Source organism: Colias eurytheme, chromosome 9 (assembly GCF_061535395.1).
Source record: "Colias eurytheme isolate Ceu_HAF_F1 chromosome 9, ilColEury1 Martin Lab GWU primary, whole genome shotgun sequence".
Classification (NCBI taxonomy): domain Eukaryota; kingdom Metazoa; phylum Arthropoda; class Insecta; order Lepidoptera; family Pieridae; genus Colias; species Colias eurytheme.
The window spans coordinates 2,176,977-2,198,768 of record NC_142988.1 but is presented as its reverse complement, the minus strand read 5'-3'; the positions used below and the strand labels follow the sequence as shown (position 1 = coordinate 2,198,768).

The 21,792-nt window shown below is 32.1% G+C and overlaps 1 protein-coding gene and 1 non-coding gene across 5 annotated transcripts in view; both read right to left on the bottom strand.

The window, feature by feature from the left end:
* Positions 1–21,792, bottom strand: part of LOC149905637 (uncharacterized) — a 349,280-nt gene that overhangs the window by 181,147 nt on the left and 146,341 nt on the right. The window lies entirely within an intron of this gene.
* Positions 16,155–16,225, bottom strand: TRNAG-GCC (transfer RNA glycine (anticodon GCC)). Its single transcript has one exon. It is a non-coding gene; the product is annotated as a tRNA-Gly (tRNA).

Genomic DNA, 21,792 nt, shown 5'->3' with positions numbered 1-21,792 from the left:
ATAAAAAAAATCAGTATGGTGAAAGGCACAGTAACTAGACGAGGAACAACAAACGTAAATACAAATATTATTGACAAACACACGATACATGTCATGCATAATACATCATTGCTCAGATTATTAGATAAGTACAGTATTTACTACATGTTAGAACTTAGAAGTGAAGATTCCACTGTAGATTATATCGCGGGCCACTTGAAAATATTTCTATCAAATAATCTTCGATTAGCAATCACTGCGTCACTAGGAAATAACGTTTACGCAAATCCTTATCCAGATGTTCAAAAAAACTAATCTTATTTTACCTTCAGTCACGCGAAAACTTTAACCATTTCCCCATACCTGTAAACAAACAAGAAACTGAGTTATAGACAAAACAGCGATATTAAATACACTTACAAATAATCCTCTGGGATTTATTATAACTGCGAAACCCATATCTCATATTCGATTCATTAATCCTTCTACGGCAGACCGGTTAATTCGTTGGTCGGTAATAACTGGGTATCATGTAGTTAATACGGTGTTTGTTAGCGGTGGTGGGTCGGAAATACCCCCCGCGCTCGGGAAGGGTTAAGTCTGATGCTGAAATAAATATTTGTTTACTTGTTTCTCTATAATTATCTGTTAGAATGAAACAATATGTCTTGGGAATAAATTCAGGTTTAATTAAGAATCCTTTTATTTCAAGTCAAATGTGATTGTAGAGTTTTAATTTATTTTTCAGTCATAGAACATTTTTATCTCATATTCATGATAAAAATATAGCTTTCAACTCACGGGTTCGCTTGCAAAAACTTCAATATTTTACACAACAGTCCTAACACAATGGCTCAACTCTATATTTCATCTTCTAACTTGTTTTCACGATAAAACGGAGCTTATTTCTTTGTCCATTATTAATCAATGATAGCATTAATTAAAATAGGTATAAAAATATTTTAACAACGCATAATGTTTTTCTTACCACTATTATTAAACTTTATTCCAATCAATATTCTCAATACATATGCATAGATACAATCATGACATGCTTTTATTCCTACATTGCCTCAACTTTTTAGGAGTCACGTATTCAGGAAGTCGATTTAAATATTTATTACACGAAGATTCGAGACAACACTTCATAAAATCGTTACCCATAGAGTAATCGTAAAAATTTTCACATCACAAGAACCATAAGTTTAACGAAATACCTGATTTTATGAGATATAAACGACCCCTAGAATTTACGTCTGATACTGTTTAATCAAGTTTTTACGTTATATGTGATTGTATGGTAACGGATTATACTTTTTAAAATGAGCAAAGAAAGAAAAAATTCTGCTGTATATGACTATTTGTATATCTCTTTCCCTAGATAAAATACCTTCTATCTATCCAAGTGTCTATTGGATACTTGAAAAAAATCGGCTATGATTTATGATGAGAAAAATATAAATATCTTATGTATTATAAAGCTGAATGAGAGTTTGAACGCGCTAATCTCAGGAACTACTGGTCCGATTTGAAAAATTCTTTCGGTGTTTGATAGCCCATTTATCGAGGCAGGTTAAGACCAACAGGAGCGGATCATTGCGGTTAAAACCGCAGGGCATAGCTAGTATGATATATTATTTATACATAAGCAGATATTATACAATTAAAACGATGAACTAAAGAAAGGTAGCATGAATTATGTAAAAGTAGAAACACTCCCTTTAAATAAAATAAAATAACCTGCAAACTACAGATAAAAGATCGAGAGTGAGTAGTTTTTAAATCATTATAAATAATTGTAGCTTAAATACATGTGATAGTATTTGAAAAATCCTCTCTAAGATGTTAAAAATCTCCAACAATTTACCAGTCTAGACGACCTCGTGTATGCATTATTTAAATTATTAGGATCTTAAATATGAGTTCAGCGTACAACGCTGCGCCCTTGCCTTTGATAAATGTTCACTTAACTTAAGCCAGCAGTGTATGAGGAATATTTTTAAAAATTTCAGCAATAAATACGAATGTATCGTATTAAAGGATTTGAATTATATTGGATTGAGGTTTATATTTATTGCACGCCTCATAAGCGAAGCGTTGACCTCAACGTACCCACCTGGGTACTACTGTCACTTCGCGCAAAACATCAGATTTTTCAAACTTAAAATGTCTTTATGTATCATACATTGCACTTGTAAGATAATACATACACACACATATTAAGAAAAAACACTATTTTTAACATTCATGATATTTTTGATGTCATTTTTGTTATTTAAACTAGTTAAAAAACAGTTTAAAAAAGTTCTGTCTTGGACGTCCGTGTGTCTGTATGTGCGGAGGATTTTCTTGTTAACACGATAGCGACCAAAATACTTTACTAATCGAGTCTTTTTGCACGCCTCATAAGCGAAGCGTTGAGGTGGGTACTACTGTCACTTCGCGCAAAACATCTGATTTTTCAAACTTAAAATGTCTTTATGTATCATACATTGCACTTGTAAGATAATACATACACACACATATTAAGAAAAAACACTATTTTTAACATTCATGATATTTTTGATGTCATTTTTGTTATTTAAACTAGTTAAAAAACAGTTTAAAAAAGTTCTGTCTTGGACGTCCGTGTGTCTGTATGTGCGGAGGATTTTCTTGTTAACACGATAGCGACCGAAATACTTTACTAATCGAGTCTTTTTTTTCTCTTACGCTTGAGTATGCTCAGGAATAGAACCCTTTCATTTTTCAGGGTCTGATTCGATGTGGTTTAATGTTATTAAATAAACAAAAATAATAATTAATAAATAATTATTAAAAAAAAATTATGAGGCGTGCACTTTTGGATTTTCCAAACTATTTTTTCTCTTACGCTTGAGTATGCTCAGGAATAGAACCCTTTCATTTTTCAGGGTCTGATTCGATGTGGTTTAATAATTAATTGTTATTAAATAAACAAAAATAATAATTATTAAAAAAAATTATGAGGCGTGCACTTTTGGATTTTCCAAACTATTTTATTTTATAGAAGTGAGCTTAAAGGTTATTTTATGGTATTGACAAGATATACCTAATTTTAAATGAGGTTTTCAAATTCGATAGTAACGATTCTTTTATTGGCTTATATTTACTTCAACTAAAAGAAAAATAACATCTAAAAAAATATAATTGGTTACTTCGAATAATAATTCAGTTTTATACAATCCAGATAAATTCTTCTTTGCTGTACCAAAATACTTTATTTCAAAAGCGATCATTCTATTCAGTAGGTACTTGGGTTGTTGAGGAAGTGATTATGAGGAAGAGAAGGAGGAAGAGGAAATTTCACACGCAAATTTAGGGGATGCGGATGAGGAAGAGGATATTTTTTTGAGGAAGAGGATGCGGATGAGGAAGCGAAAGAGGAAGCGGATGAGGATGAAGATGATAGGAAATTATAATCAAAATTAAAAAACAAAAACTTTTAAAATTAAAAATTAAAACAAAAGCCATTCTCCTGTCTCTACTCTCTACATATTGATGTTTAAGGTTAGGGGAGGTTAGCTCGCCTGATCGCGAATTTACAAAGCCTGTAAGTACTATACTATTTGAGTCACGAGCCGGACTCAGATGAGCTTTTGTTTATGCATATTACTCGAAAAAACCCACAGAAAAAACCTAATCTATATCAGTGCCAGAAGCGACATTAGGCGATTTCCACAAAAAAAAAACTAACTGGTAGATATTATTATGTAAGCTTAACTTACATAATAATATCTACACTTAACTTACATAATAACATCTGAACTTGTTTGTTTTTTAATTTAAAATAACTTTTGACAAACATTATTTGGTAAAATATGTTTCTTCTGAGTATGAGAGAAAATGTTATATTATTATGTTTAGAGATAAGTGTTAGGCGCAGATATAAATATGGCGGTAAGACTCTACTCTTGTTCGTTAATAGAGTCCGACTCGTAACTCAAATACATAGTTTAAATAGGCTTTGTAAATTCGCCGCCCGATCGGATCAGTATCCTCATAAATTTCCTCTAAATTTTGAGGAAGCGATAGCGGAAGAGGATTTTTTTATTTTCATTTTTGAGGATGCGGTAACGGTAGAGGAACCCAAAATATTGCGGAACTTCCGCATTATGAGGAAGCGGAAGAGGAATCCTCAACAACCCTAGTAGGTACAACTGTCTGTATTCACAGAGAACTTAACAAAAGCGAAGTATAACCAATCGATCGAACAGGCGACAACTTGTGTCAAACGTCACAATGCGAGCGGCGCCGGGCGGCGGGCGTAGCGCTGACATTTCCTGTACGAAACTATGATTTCTGGATACGGTAATTTTTAAATAATAAATATTTATTTATGAGGTACAGTAAATAATTATCAAAACACTAACGAAATAAGATTTTACAAACTCATTAAAATATGAAATAATTTGGAAAATCCAAAAGTGCACGCCTCATAATTTTTTTTTAATAAATATTTATTAATTATTATTTTTGTTTATTTAATAACAATTAAACCACATCGAATCAGACCCTGAAAAATGAAAGGGTTCTATTCCTGAGCATACTCAAGCGTAAGAGAAAAAAAAAGACTCGATTAATAAAGTATTTCGGTCGCTATCGTGTTAACAAGAAAAAGGATCCGCACATACAGACACACGGACGTCCAAGACAGAACTTTTTTAAACTGTTTTTTAACTAGTTTAAATAACAAAAATGACATCAAAAATATCATGAACGTTAAAAATAGTGTTTTTTCTTAATATGTGTGTGTATGTATTATCTTACAAGTGCAATGTATGATACATAAAGACATTTTAAGTTTGAAAAATCAGATGTTTTGCTGGAAGTGACAGTAGTACCCACCTCAACGCTTCGCTTATGAGGCGTGCAATACAATTACGCGACATCACGAGTAAAAATAATATACTTAGTACACTTTTTCATGGATTTCCTTCAATAAAACAAATGATTATGTCCTAAATTACACTTTGTATATTTGCTTTAAAAAAACCTCAAAAATGGACTTTATGTTTGGAAAATTTCTTGCAAATCTATTCTAGGTGTGTGTTTGAGAAAATATGGAAAGAAAATATATTCAAGTGTTTACTTTCACGTTTATAATACTTTATCAATAAGTATATGAAGTACTTAAGATATACATATGAAAATATATTTTGTCTTTAAATTATTTTATCTTAAATGTATCTAGGATCGAATTGACGTAATCAAAATAATAACAACAACAGATGAAGAATCGTCAATTTTTTTTATAATATCGTTATCGTTAGGAATTTTTTTTGCTCATTGATTATACAGTGATTTCTTATTAATTCAAAACACTTCCTGAAAAGGTTAATAGACAATATTCCCGCGAAAAGAACAAAAATTACGAATTAATTTATTCAAGAGCGAAAATTGTGTAGGCCACAACATGTAAATCATTGTTTAAGCAAATCATTTGCATCGTACATTCAGAGCCGACGATCCGGCGCCCTGAATAAGCCAACACCGATATCGTTGATCTATAGATCTAGATGCGATCTATTTATTTATTTATTTATGCTTTATTGTACATACATAGCAGGAGAAACAAACTTAGACAATAATTTAATACAATAATAACGCACAGTCACATATGTACGAAAGGCGGCCTGATTGCTTAGAAGCAATCTCTTGCAGGCCACCTTGATTGGTAAGGAATGTTGCGATGGCGAAAATTCAATAACTACCTAATTGATATACAATACAATCTATATTTTCTTGTTTAATCGAAAAACAAGGAAATTCTAAGTAATGTGTAGACGTTAAAGTATCGTGTATCATATCAAAATGTAAAATAATATCTAAAAATAATATTTATCAGATATGATACAAACTATTTTATCGAGAAGAGGTGAAATAGCAGACAGTTTTTGATGGCACGCGTCGCTCATGCGCACACATAATTCATAGACTATGAAATAAAAAAATGTAAAAAAGCAACAAAATTCTATATAATCATTTACCTGATAAAAATTTAGAGCATTGTTCAAAAGTTTTAAAGATTACAAATTTCAAATCAAGATATATGTTATGTAATGAATTGTATGGAATAACAAGTCAATAACTGCGTTAAAAACAACCGACTTCAAACTTGCACTTGCAACATTTACAAATACAGACAAAAATGCTCATAAAATCAAAACTACTGGGCCTATCCGAATAAAATTTTTATGGGACCAATTCGACACCATCCCGCATCGAACAAAAAAAGAATCACGTAAATCGGTTCAGAAACCACGGAGTAATCGGTGTACATACATAAAAAAAAAACATACCGGCCGAATTGATAACCTCCTCCTTTTTTTTGAAGTCGGTTAATAAAAACGAAACGATCGCTTAAAATTGTGTGTAGTAGAGTTAAGTGATCAGTGACTTATTTAACATGGTAAATCTTTATTTCCGTTTCTTATTTTTATTGTATTTGTATGCATCAGATATAGTATAATATTATACTTTGTAATCCATCCAGAACTATAATCCCATGTCTATTACCAATTATCCACACTAACTATTACTACGCTGTCATCCAATTTAGATCCAAACAGCTTTTAATTAAAACCTAAATCGCTAGCACGGCAAGGTGCGTCCGTTTTTAAGAAAATGTATTCAATTTTGGATTTAGTTTTTATACGGAAAAATTGAAGGAAAAGGTAGAAAGTAAATTTTTAAGTGAAAATTTTATCGAACCCATTATGATGCTTTTGTTATTGAATCGTTTCCTTACTAAACAGTAAAAAAAAGACGGGTTGCACTCCGGGAGTGCCGGCAGAAGTGAAAACTTGATTATTAACGTTGAGCATGTTTGATATCCATCCGTCTACGCTTTTTCGATCAGGTGACAGGTCACGTGTCCTGACGCGAGTTTAAGATTTTATACCCATTACAGAAAAAGTGCTCAACGCCGCTAAAGAAGTTTTCACTTCAATAAGGGAAATGGTGCAAGCTTTTAAAGTTTATAGTAAAAACTAAATTAGAATAAGAATTTTGTGTCCACTTAAATTCCTCATTGGTGCGTTTACTACGCATGGAAATATCAATACTCTCTGTCTCTATAATTTTGTCTCTCCTCTACAAATACTTTTTATTTTGTAATTCGCTTTTTATTAATTCTAATAATTCTATAACCACATAACCTATACAATCGTATAAAAAACAAGAGCCTATAGAAATGATTTTGGTTATAGAAAATTACGCTGAAATTCAGTATTTCGTTTTCAAAAACTAATCTATGTATTAAAAATACAATGTTTCAAAAATGATGCTAATTTTGAAGGAACGCCGTATCCTAATCAATCCCCTGTCAAAAAATCCCTGTTTAGTTAAACGGTTTAACTTTATGATTGACACACGAAAGGGTTTAAAATGTACGAAGTTTGAAACCCGGAAAATGTATGCAGTTACTGCGAAATCACGTAAGCACCCCCTTGTAGACGTATTTAAGGGGCAGCTATTTGATTGTAGATATTTTATTGTTATACTATGGAATTAATGTAACAAAAAAATGTAATTTTATACATATTATGCATAATTTGTTGATAAATAATTGTTCATAATTTAAGATGATAAGCTTCTTGTTATCCAGCTTTTGCATTATTTTTGACTGTATTTATAAAATTAAGTTGATCACATATTATTATATTATTTTTTGTTAAAGTCGTTGGCTTAATGTACACGTCGCACATAGACACATATTTCTAGAAATAACCAGTCATTATAGCAGAGCCATTTTAATAGGTAACATTTGACAGTTCAACAAATTTCAACAACGTAACCTAGTAACGACGACATAGAATAACATGATATTTCGTTTTGTTAGAACTGCACATTTGCTGAAATTTTTTCAATTACGATTACATATTTATAATAATAATGACCGATACAAGTAATTTTAGGATTTGATTTTACTGATAAACCATTCTAAACATAGTAAGCAATTTCTGATTTAAAAAAAACTGACGTCGCTACAATTTTGTGTCAATAAACCTTTTTTCTTTTTAAATACCAGAGACGTTACTTTAAAAATCGAAATCTGACAACTAGAATCGAATGCATTGATTACTTGGGAATAAAAATCATCATAAATTATTGACATGTGTTTCAAGTTCGATTGACAAATGTTTCAAGCCCGTATCGATTAATTAACTTTAATCGATGTTTTTAAGCAGGTTACCACCCTATGAAGATAAAATTGATAGACGTCAAATGTTGCCTATTAAATTGGCTCGATTATAATATAGTCTCACTTTTATACTTACATGAAATATTTATCTTGTATCAATGATTTTATTCACTTGATAATTATAAAAGCACCTACCTACGGAACTTACTTTGCAATCATTAATTTAATCAATTTTAATCAGCGGTGTTTTAAATTCACCACAATGTGCAAAATGATAAAATCAAACATAAAACAATACTATAGTAGAGCCAATTTAATAGGCAACATTTGACGTCTATCAATTTTATCTTCATAGGGTGGTAACCTGCTTAAAAACATCGATTAAAGTGAATTAATCGATACGGACTTGAAACATTTGTCAATCGAACTTGAAACACATGTCAATAATTTATGATAATTTTTATTCCCAAGTAATCAATGCATTCGATTCTAGATGTCAGATTTCGATTTTTAGAGTAACGTCTCTGGTATTTAAAAAGAAAAAAGGTTTATTGACACAAAATTGTAGCGACGACAGTTCTTTAAATCAGAAATTGTTCATTATGTTTAGAATGGTTTATCAGTAAAATCAAGTCCTAAAATTACTTCTATCGGTCATTATTATTATAAATATGTAATCGTAATTGAAAAAAGTTAAACAAATGTGCAGTTCTAACAAAACGAAATATCATGTTATTCTATGTCGTGGTTACTAGGTTACGTTGTTGAATTTTGTTGAACTGTCAAATGTTGCCTATTAAAATGGCTCTACAATAAACACAACTCCATTATCAACACCATTCGTTCCGGAAATGCATCCGTCGCCATTTTTCATTTCACCGGACGTGACGTGGATGTGCATGGTCAATTTTTTGTCCGTCTGCATTTGTGATGTTCCGTGTCCCTGGGGTACGGGCAGATGTTTTAAGGATTCGCAATGTGATTAGTTTTTGTGTGTACTTCGATGTCTAGTGTTGAAATGTGGTTTTGAGTTTTATTTCGTTTAAAAAAATAAAGAATAAGTGAATGGTTATATATGGTACATGATAGATAGACCGGGAGATACTGACACAAAATTTCGAGTCATTTGTAACAGGATGGCGGTTCTACAGGGGTCTTAGTACGCAATGACAAAAAGAAAAACGATGGTGTGAACGCTGGTACCGGCGGCTTAGTCGCGTGGGCGTTAGTCGAACTCGTTGGAAAAATAGCGAAGTCAAACGATTTGTAACACAAAAATTTTAGAATTTACCGATAGCCCATAAAAAAGAAGTAGGCGGTAGTGTCATGCCATACTTTTCCGGTGTGACTTACAGCCCGCCATACCGACGCGAATGTGTTGATTTAAAAAAAACAATTCAACCATTTGTACCAGGCTAACTTTTGCACAGGTAACCATCGTCGTGCAGCCATTTACGAAAATCGCCATGCCATACTTTTCGGACGATTCCAAATGGTCGCCATACCGCCGAAAATCTGCAAATTTTTTTTTCGCCGAACCATTTGTAACACCCTAAATTTTTTTTTCAACAACTCCTGAATGATTATAAATAGAAGTGTGATAATGCCATACCTGTGGGAGGTGGCGAATGTGTATAAGATTTTTTTTAATTGTATGATTTTATTCGTATTTTGAACGATTTGTAACAGTATGGCATTAATCTTTCCTATAAGTTTGAGGTTCAACAAATATGAATACAAAATTTCAAAGATCTAGGTGGTAGAAATCTTCACTTCTATAAATTAATAATAAATTTATTTATGAAGTATGGCAGCACTTTTTCCCCCTACTAGAAGTATGGCAAATATAATAATGGTCACATTTTATCAAATACTCTCCAAAAATCCAAATGCAATACTGGTACAAAAAGTTTGGCGAAAAAAAAAATTTTTTGCAGATTTTCGGCGGTATGGCGACCATTTGGAATCGTCCGAAAAGTATGGTATGGTGATTTTCGTAAATGGCTACACGACGATGGTTACCTGTGCAAAAGTTAGCCTGGTACAAATGGTTGAATTGTTTTTTTTTAAATCAACACATTTGCGTCGGTATGGCGGGCTGAAAGTCACACCGGAAAAGTATGGCATGACACTACCGCCTACTTCTTTTTTATGGGCTATCGTTAAATTCTAAAATTTTTGTGTTACAAATCGTTTGACTTTCGCTATTTTTACGACGAGTTCGACTAACGCCCACGCGACTAAGCCGCCGGTACCAGTGTTCACACCATCGTTTTTCTTTTTGTCATTGCGTACTAAGACCCCTGTAGAACCGCCATCCTGTTACAAATGACTCGAAATTTTGTGTCAGTATCTCCCGGTCTAAGAGTTTTGTTTGTTTAGAAAAACATTTTAAATTAAACATCCTACGAATATTATAAATATGAGAATGTGAGGATGGATGGATGTTTGTTACTCTTTCACGCAAATACTACTGAACCGATTACATTACTTTTTATCCCCAATTAAGCAGGGACGTTTGTGCCGCGCAAAACTTTAAAAATAAAAGTACACTGAAGCGTAATTTCACCATTGCAGTCTAAATTCGACTGTAACCAACTTATACATACAAACAGCGTGAACTGTATCTATAATTTTTCATACTTATCCACTTAATAGATTATATATATATACAAGTGATCTCGTCGATATTTCAAACAGCACTCCTTGAGATTGAGCGACGAAGCGGCGCCGAGGGGTTGCCTCTGTTTATAGCTAATATGCTCTGGCCAGGCTCGTTTTTCATCTTCCTTTTATAAATTGTATAAGTTTATAATACGAAGACACTTCGTATTGATACATGGTGGACAATGCGTAGGTATTTGAATGTTAAAATTAGCTTCTTCTAACGATTGCAAAGCACGTATTTTGAAAAGAAGAGAAGAAAAAGACCTATGATATAAGGTAATAATACCTGTATGTGTATTACAACGTAACTCTAGCTGGCTAATTTATTATGTACTTACTACCTAATATTTCCTACATTTAACGGTTGCGTTTCTTTTTAATACACTATTATACGCAGTACTTTGAAAGAATGTACGTATAAATAATATTATATTTTTTTAAAGAGAAAAGTCGATCACGAATAATTAGGATTCGATTTCACATCTTTTTGCCATACCGGGACATCGCCTCGCCTCTTGGGCAGATTAATATAACATGATACCTACTCTTTTACACAATATTATACAACAACCACAAAATAATGTAGTACATACTTAAAAATACCACATAACAATACAACCACGTTTCCAATTTGTTCCCATAATATAAAACCTTGCCCAGTAAATCATAACCAATAAACGACAGCAAAGCAAATTGCAATGTCTACAAGTGCATTGTATGCGTGCATAGAGCATGCATATTTGAGGCAAATGGCCGCCTTCCGTTGTCGAGTCCCGTCTTTGTAAGGTGTGGATTTGGTAAATTTAATGCTCGAACTGGATTTTATAATTGGTCGTGGGCATTGAATTGGAAATTGCCCTAAAGGCTTGTATGGCTACCTAAATGTTACTCTTCTTGTTGAATTGAAGTGTGTATAAACTGGTAATGTTCATGATAAAATTTAAAAATGTTTATTTACGTCCAGCGGATTTAATTGCGAGAGAGATTCCAAACTACAAATCATGAAATAGTTTTACTCAACTTACATGTAAATTGTACCTACCTAAGAGAAAATATTTGAAACATCTAAAATTCAGCATTAATTATTCCCTCTAAATAATTTTTTTGTTTGCACGATTAATTCACAAATGCACTTTAACTTCTATTTTGTGTAAATAAATGATTATAAGACTTCTTCTTCTCCAACAAAAACCAAGATTATCCTCATTGTTTATCCCCTCTAAACGCATCAAGTACCAGGCTGACATACATCGAAGGAAGTCACCTCATAACCGACGATCGGAGCTATCTCTTCCACCTCATTACACCCGAGTACATAAATTATGCATTCTTTGACCCACTTTTTGAGACACTTCCCAAATTGAAAGAGTTTGGGATAAATAGTGCATGCCACTTAGGCTTGTAGTTATAGAGAAGGAGTAATTAGCTGCGTAATAATATGTTTTGTATTAAAATAAATCGTTTGTCGGATCAGCTAGTATTGCTACAAAATACTGCTAATTTGATAAGTTCTTATCACAGGTAATATTATAATACTATAGGTACCTACTAGTAGTTCTTATATTTAAATATTAAACTTTCCTTGTAAAGTGTTGTTTTCAATAAAATCGATCAGCTTTTCAAAGAGAAAAAAATATCTAACGAAAATTGTAATAATAGTTATTTTACATGTGCCATATGCACAATGCACATAGATACGCGTTATACATTTGTCTATATCACAAAATCAGGCATTAAAAGCATTAAAGGTTTCAGTGCTCCATTACGAAATACAGTTGGTGACGAATATAGGACATGACGTAACAGCTATCTACCTGAAACAGGTCAGCATCTTATTCTGATGTATTCGTATTTACGAATTAATAAGGGAGATAATAACATATACGTAAAGGAGAAATGATTATCTAGTAACATCATAATCATGAGCTCATATTATCAGACGCGATTCTTCAATTAAAAGTTAAAGCTTTGATATTTTGAAAAGTTCATATTTAAAAAGTATCATTATTCAAAAAATTAATATTATAATAATTCAGTTATTTTATCTGAAACTTTTAATATAGGACATTGTTTGTATTATCACAGAGGAAACATATAATTCAAACGTCGTCAATGTAAAGTAAAACAACAGTAATACTACGGCCACACTACCGTGATATGCCAATAATTATTGCCACAACTTTGACAACACCTAGGTGTAACCACGACTTATGGCCATAATTCTACAATGCCAATCAATATGCCAAATGGCGGTAGGCAATAGCTCCGGCGGCGGTATTCTTTCGCACATCAAAGAAGATTACCGCGTTAATTATTGCGTTTGCGGCCACACTAGTAGTGTGACACTACCGTTTGTCCATTTTGCAATATTATGAGCTCGCCGGCAACGCACGTACCTATCGACCGACATGGAGTGGAATTTAATCGCAGTGTACATAATGATGCGTGGCGTCGTATCAAAAAAAATATCATTTTCAAGTTCAATTGAAGATTTGAAAAAGAAAAAATATTTATGGCAATAATTACCGCCATATCTAGGTAAACTGTAGTGTAACCACACCAGTTCATGCAGTAATTTAGACGGTAATTTAACGCCATAATTATTGCGGTAACAGCCCGGTAGACGGTAAGGTAGTGTAGCCGTAGCATAAGGTAATCAAGACAGTTTTAATTTTTGCACTGTATTTTCAATTACAAATAATATGGTCTATACCACTCAAACAAACATTCTAGCGCTTTAAATAATCTATTAAATAGCTTTATTTCCAATCCTCCAATGATTCTTTTAATAATATTACTGTAGATACAGAATACAGATAACATAATATTATCAGAATAAGTCCGTACTGGCGCCAACCAGCCTGGCGTTGACGGATGTACAACTTTGTTAGTTTAAGCCACTTTGACCGCGAATTCCAGATTATCCTGAACTAGTTTCGCTCAATTCTATTTATAGAATAATCCCTTTTGATGGCTTTGTTTTGTTACAATAATATTTTAGATATATTACCATCATAAACTACTTATAGTAAGCGATCGTTTGTATTATGTAAGACTCCGTATGAGTAGAGAATAATTGCAAGATTTGATTAAGCAAGTACAGTATTGAAAATTGGTGGTAAATGTTAAAAATATGTACTTATGACGTTTCAAAAGTGCTACTAGAAGAAGTCTAATTGAATAAATAAATGTTTGAGTTTGAAGTATTAAAAACACCTTAATGTATTTAAAATAATAATTTACTACCTTAACTCTACACTTAAAGAAGGCTCAAATGAAACCAAAGTTTGTAAGTTCATACTTATACAGCACTAGCTTTTAAACGCCCCTTATTAATAATTATAATTACATTAATTATACTTATATTTCAAATCAGAGTAGATTATAAACAACTAGCTTTTCACCCGCGGTTTCGCCCGCTAAGACTGGAACCTAATAAATTATATACCTGTTAAATTGTTCCTCGTGAATCACTCTATCTATTTAAAATCGCATCAAAATCCGTTGCGTAATTTAAAGATTTAACTTTAAGTATACACAGGCATCGTCAGCGACTTTGTTTGATACTATATATATAGTGATCGTTTAGTGCCAAAAACACTATTAACAGTAACACCATAAACATGTCACAAACAGGACTCAATTTTGAAAATAATTACGAAATGCATATTCAATACGATTGGCGCATCAAAGCGACGGAAACGGTTGAATTATTCAAGTGAAAACAAATTAATGTTGCCCCTTGTTTAACGAGTTTACCGCCATTGTTTATTAAATACTGGCAACACCTGGGAAGTGGTTGTAATTGGGAGGGTATGTGATGAAAGTGACAGTTTTACTCGAATTGGAAGGTTATGTTTTTTGGGTTTGTATTTTTTTGGTATTTTTTATTATTAAATTTGTATTTCCGTATTGTGTCTTTTATATCTATTTATGGATATATGGCAGACCAAATGCATTTTTAAAAGCAAGGATTAAAATATTTCTAATCTTGAATTTGATATTATGGTTTTATGGCATTCAAATGCTTTATAAATATAATTTTTCCCTGGAAAATCGCCCTGGAATGGCGGAAGACGCGGGTTCAAATCCCGTCGCGTGATCGAATTTTTTATATCCTTTAAAAATGTATATTTCTAATCTTGACATTTATAAGCATATTGTAGAAAATAAGTCTTAATTCTACAAAAATAATAGATCTAGAGAAGATAGCGTGTAAAAGTTAATCCTCGTAACGAGTAATAACATTTTTATTACCTACATAACTAAAAACATGTCTGAACCTGGAATCCCCGGGAGAATTCATATTTCTTACAGAATGTCCGTTTCCATTGGAATTTCACAAGAATTTCATGTTAGAAAATATTCCTTTCATGTACATTTTTATCGTTTCAACTCCTCGTATATATACGACTTTAAATTTGTAATAAATAGGGTTGCAAGGTCATCAAAATTAACCCATATGAAGACTTTAAGGAACTTATCTATACTAATATTATAAAGCTGAAGAGTTTGTTTGTTTGTTTGAACGCGCTAATCTCAGGAACGAATTGAAAAATTATTTCGGTGTAAGATAGCCTATTTATCGAGGAAGGCTATATATCAACAGAAGCGGAGCCATGCGTGTGAAACCGCGGAGCGCAGCTTGTGTGAAATAAATAGCCCATTTTAGCTACATAATTGTTTTGAAAGATCTCAAGATTCTGCGTTCCACTCCATGTATCACGATGAATAGACTTGGTAGCAACTAATCTTCTTAGTGATATGAAAATAAAGATTAATGTGTAATTCTTTCACCGTTGAATATTTACATAATCTCTAGGTTCTGGCCTTAACTGTACAATTTTCATAGCCATGGCGGACCCCATGACAATTATAAAAAAAAAGAATCATCGGAATCAATTCACAATACCTGTAAATATTGTTTAATAATCTTTTAAAAAGGAACGTACTATTAAAATGTACCACCTTTCATGTCGTATGAAAAGCTCTTCTACGCTCTACTTTCTCTGAAATAAAATATAATACATAATTACAATTTTACATGTGCTTATAAGTAGTCGCCACGTCGATGGTACTCAGGCGTTTCTAACGTTACATATAAAAGCTAATTACAGAGTAATCACCCGACAGAACATTTATGTTAAGCACGTAGCTGTAAGTGGCCTTTGTGCAACCGCGCGCGGGAAATAAACGTGCATTAATCTGTGCGCGGGCTTTTTGTTAATGTAAGAAACATTATTAATTTTATTATTAAATAGTAAAAATAATATTGCAATGTAATAAATGAGAAGTTCCATTATAATTATTAAATTTGGATAGAAAAATGAAAGAAAAAATTATTTGCATCGGCCGGGAATCGAACCCGGGCCGCCCGCGTGGCAGGCGAGCATTCTACCACTGAACCACCGATGCTTACTACTAAGTATTAATTTTAACGAAAGCTTTGTCATCCAAAGTTTGTATAAATATTATATTAAAAAAATTATGTATAAATTGTGGAAAAAAACATCCCATTTTATAATTATTATTATTCGTCAACCTCTATTTTGCTTCTACATACATTTTTCACAAAACGTTGACTCAACATGAACATAAGTAGGTACTTATACAGGGTGTTTTTGTCATAAAATGACGTCAATAATCATGAATCATAGTAAGAGGGTCATATATAAGAAAAACAATTCTTCCACCCCTGTATAACGATATAGTTTAGCACTTGAGGGAAAAAACAAAAGTTAAATCGACATTTTGGAAGGAAAAAGTTTGAAGGTAGTTTAGAGGTTATGAAAAGATTAAAAAGGAATGTCAATTCTGAATTTATTGGGCGGGAAAGGTTCAATATTGAAATATTCAAATATTATTTTTTTACTGATTTCCTTTGAAACAATTCTATGCAGCGTGGATTTAATTACCTAACCTCTAAGTTTCCATTTTTATAAAATTAAAATATTCGACTGTAGAGTTTCAACATAAAATTCGAAGCTATAATCGACTACGGACTACGAAGTATCAAGTATTGCGATAAAAATATAAAATACCAAATCATTTTACCATTTTCATACCAACCCTACTAAAATCAATTAAAACCCAACAAAATATAAGAGCTACCTATCAAAAAGTGAATTCCTTGTTTACAGTGACACTTGTCATTGGGTGGTTTGTTTGTCGTTATTCGCACCTGGGACAACTGCCCAGCGGCCGCAACTTAAGAGGCATCCGATGTAAATTAATTTTGGGATTACGAGACCTTGTTGTGGCTGATAAAATGCCGCTTGATTGGAAATATGTGGGACTCTATGAATAGAGTAATAATATTATGTAAGGGATTAAATTTTCATTCCGAATCATATATAGGTATTATATGCATGTCACTTTTTGGGAACTATACAAAGCATAGTACTATAATAATAAATAACTGTATAAATACATAATTCGTAATATGTAAGTTTTGGTTGATTCATTTGTTTCATTCAATATAGCGGGTTATAAATTATTGAAGCATTTTAAAACATTCTGTGACACTTTATAAATACTAAATTTTCATTTCTTCTGGTGCTTGTTGTGTATTGATACAATAAACAGACTTCTTAAATGTTTAAAAACGTTTCAGTAGTTAAAAAATCATGACTTAATTTCACCCCACTTCACAATCATTATTTTTCTTTCCAAGTTGTTTTTCCAATGATTAAAATATCATGGTATTCGTAACATGACATAATATTATAAAAATAAAATTAATTAATCAAACAGCGCCATTTTATCCCTCTTCCCTCCTTGAACGGTCAGCGACCGATCCTCAGGTGTCCCTGTCACGCTCGGACAATTTCCACGATTTGATTTACAAAATAGCTTTAACCAGCCCGTGATCCTTTGAGAGGGAATTATAAAATCTAGTTAGTTACCTTTTGTTTTCCTGGTCGATAATAATCTATTTTAAACTACGCTGTAGATGTGTATGTTTGCAGTGCCAGAGTATCAATGTGGTGTCCACCTTCGATTCTCAAATCACTGAGTGGATATTATCCATATTGAACTGTGTTAATATAATTATAAGTTAATTTTAATTGTTTTGTAAGTAACACGTTATCGGTACAACAAATAAATGTATGGTCTTTCTTTCTTCAGTACCTATGTAATGTAACGTGCTAGTTGCTACAAAAAAGAAGCAATTTGGAGGATCGACTACTTCTCAATAGATTTATAACCACGTAAACCAACATATCAGTGATACTAAGTGTTTCCAGATGTACAATTATAAACCTAATAAATAAATAATAGAGTTGAATAATACACGTATTAAATCCGAAAATAGCCTCTACCTTTCATAAAGTGAAATGTTCATATTAAATTCAACAAGGAATACATAATAAACCTCATGTGAAGAGCCTAACAGGTAAAGTACAATAATTATGTGTGTATGAATTTTTCATTTGTATGTCAGGAAATATGTAACCTGCCTATAAAGTTATAATTTTCCTCAACTTAGTCAAAGATATTCACTATTCATGTAATTTCTTATACACTTCATTTTTGCATCTGTGTAAACATCACTTATTGTTATACGCTTAATCATATGTATTATCTACTTTTTATAAGTATTATAATCTCAGACAAATATTCTACCAAAACAAAATATCAAAATAATTCTGCTTTGGAGAAATTAATTTTATCTTCAATACGACTCTATCATCATTGCTATCATTTCTTATACATATTATAATAATAGATATTAATTTTAATGAAAACTGCGTTTAGAAATTACTAAGTTGCTTCAGTTAATTTCCGTGTGTGTAAAAATTTACACAAATAAGACCACAGATAATCTAAGAAAAAAAACCTACATTCGAATGTTCCAAATTCGAACGTCAACAGCACAGAGGTAACTAACAATGAGTTTGTACATATTTACAAAAAGGAGGTAAAGCCGAGGTCACATGTGTATCTTTTATTCAGTCTATAGCTCCCCTGAGCTCGTAATTAAGGGACTACCTGGTTGTTGAAATGATATGCCTTTTAATTATTTTTGACTGACGTCGATAGAGGCGAGGGGTGAATTTTGTAAAAGTTGGTGAGAATATTTGAATGTATTGCAAAATGTGTACTCTGCGCTATCTGATACTAACTGTGCAAAAAGTGGAATTAAAAGAGAAGGCTCTACAATAACGAGATAGTATAAAACAGAATCTGTCAGTTCATATGTATATGCATACATCTTTAAAATTACGCGACGGATTTTGATCCGGTTTTTTTAATAGATAGAGTGGTTCACGAGAAAGGTTTTAGTGTATAATTTGTTAAGTTTTAGACAACGAGAATGAAGCCGCAGCGGGAAATTAGTATCTTCATTATATCTTTTCAATTATAATGTATAATTTGTTAAGTTTTAGATAACGCGAATGAAGCCGCGGCGGGAAATTAGTATCTTCATTATATCTTTTCAATTATAATTATTGTATATTTAATTTCATGCATTTCAATGGTGCTATAGCATCCCTCTTTATAAACAAAGCTATGATATTAATAACTTTTAATTACGGGACATAAACATAATGGTATAGTCCGTTTAACTTGAAATAAATTTTAAGGAGGGTTTCAAATCTGTGGACCCTTTGGTGTTTGCCTCATTTGCGCTGAAATCATCGTCTTGCGACCAAATTTTGTGACGAAAATAATAAGGTTGTATAAATAACTCGCTGGTTTGATAGACGTTATTCTTAATAAGTAGTCCTGAACAGTAAAAAGAAAACTATTAATATATAGTCTTTTGCATTTGAAAATAATAAGAGAACCAAGCAGTCAATTAACAGTCACATCGGTATAGTTTTTTAGTGCAATAGAAAAGCAAGCATCGGAATCATAAATGAAGTAGGTATTATATTTAACGATTTGATAATATTTTAGTTTGTTATAATCCAATCCTTACGATTATGATTACAAATATTGAATTGTTTAAAAATTTTCTTAATATTTTTGTAAGAGCTTTCTAAAAAAGCTAAAAGGTTTATGGCATGCCATGCAATTAATACATTGTCATGCAATATATTAAAAAAAAAAATCAAAATTCAACAACACCGAAGACGCTCCTCGACAAAAATATAGAGGTAAATATAGCACTGAGTTCATGCAAATACAAAAAAATTCGCTGAACAAAATTACTAGTGCGAACTAAGCCAGAAATTAAATATTCAAGCAAGAACAAACAGCGTTGTGGAATTCGCAGACAACGCTTACTGGAATGCAAATTTAAAGCATTGTCTTGCATTAAAATATACCCGGTTTTACGTGCTAACTACCTTAATTAAAGCTAATTTATATAACCCTCTGGTTGGTAAATAAAACTTCGCTTGTAAAAATTATAATGCATTTATTTTTTGGTTAAGTTGAAGAAAGCACACAGGTGAAAAATGCTTCTTTATTTCTACTTATGACTTAACCAAAGATGATCATAATATATAGTAATTTCTGTTAACCTAGTACATGAAAATGAGGAGCGAATACTTTCTATACAAAATTTATTATGACATTCACAATAGAATAACACTAAAGAAGTTTTTATCAACCTATACATAGAAAAACGTGAATTGCCATATTATATTATTCCTTGAAGTACGAGGATGGTTCTTATGGTAGAAAACGTATGTAACACGTGTGTACAACATGTACTACGAGCAAAGCCGGGGGAGACCGCTAGTGTATAATACGAGTAGGTACCTAATACAATAAATATCCCCACAAAATACAATAATGATATCGGGCTATATTTCCAAGTACTGCATCACTCACACACAATCATGGCCCCTCGCAGATACAGGTTTGTGAAAATGGCAGCCATTTTTCAAAGTGATTATTGGTCATATAAACGGACATACGTCAGGTTTTATGAGCAGAAAATGGGCTTATGAGATATATATTTACGTCCGTGTGTAACGAATTTTCCTTGGTAAAGTAAGGAGAGTTTTGTGTATCATTACGAAATGTAAAAAATGTTACCGCTCTTAATGAATCTAATTAGGATTAAATTACATAAAATTAACATTATCCATCAGATACTAAGCGTAACAATTTGTCAAGTACATTAAAAAAAAAAAGAATTAAATTATTTTATTTCACAACAAGCTTTCCGCTTGCGGCTTCGCTTCGCTTTGTCTAAAACCTAATAAATGATATATCAAAACATTCCTCGAAAATCACTCTATTAAAAAAAAATATCAAAATCTTTCGCGTAGTTTAACTATAGAATTAATTTTTATTTTATTTAAGCATACATACACACAGACAGCGGATAGTGACTTTGTTTTATAATTTGTAGTGATTTCAGATATCAAACACTATTATATTATGAAGGAATAATCCAGCTGTTTTATCAACGTCAGTTAAAATTGACAAATTTTATTGGATTTCTAATGCTGGCCATACACCATACTTCCTATCGTCCATTCGGCATGACGCTATCGATTGGATCAGTTAGAACTGACCATGTGTGGGAGTGGATTGGCATTATGGTATGGCACACATGGTCAGTTCTAACTGATCCAATCGGTAGCGTCATGCCGAATGGACGATAGGAAGTATGGTGTATGGCCAGCATAAATCACAAACTGTCCATTCAACAAACAAAATCTTTTAATAAGTTCTTCTACGAAAGGACAGCAGGTGCAAGCAGGCAGCATTTATTGTTATAGCGCTTAGGGCAATCTTTGAAGTACCCAAAATAGTAAGTTTTACGAGACTTGCGGTCAAAGTTACTGGAAAAACTACTTTCAAAATATTTAGGTAAGAATCAGGACCACAATAATTTAGTTTCTGTTAGAAAACGATCAATGTATTGCCAACCATATTAGATTTAGATTTCTGTAAGCTATAACTGAAGACGTATTTTGCACTTTCTCGTCCAGTTTTCTTTTTAACCGACGTTTCCTTAAATAAAGAGGTTCTGAATTCGGGTTTTTTTGTTGTGTTTTTTTTTGGTTCATTTTATT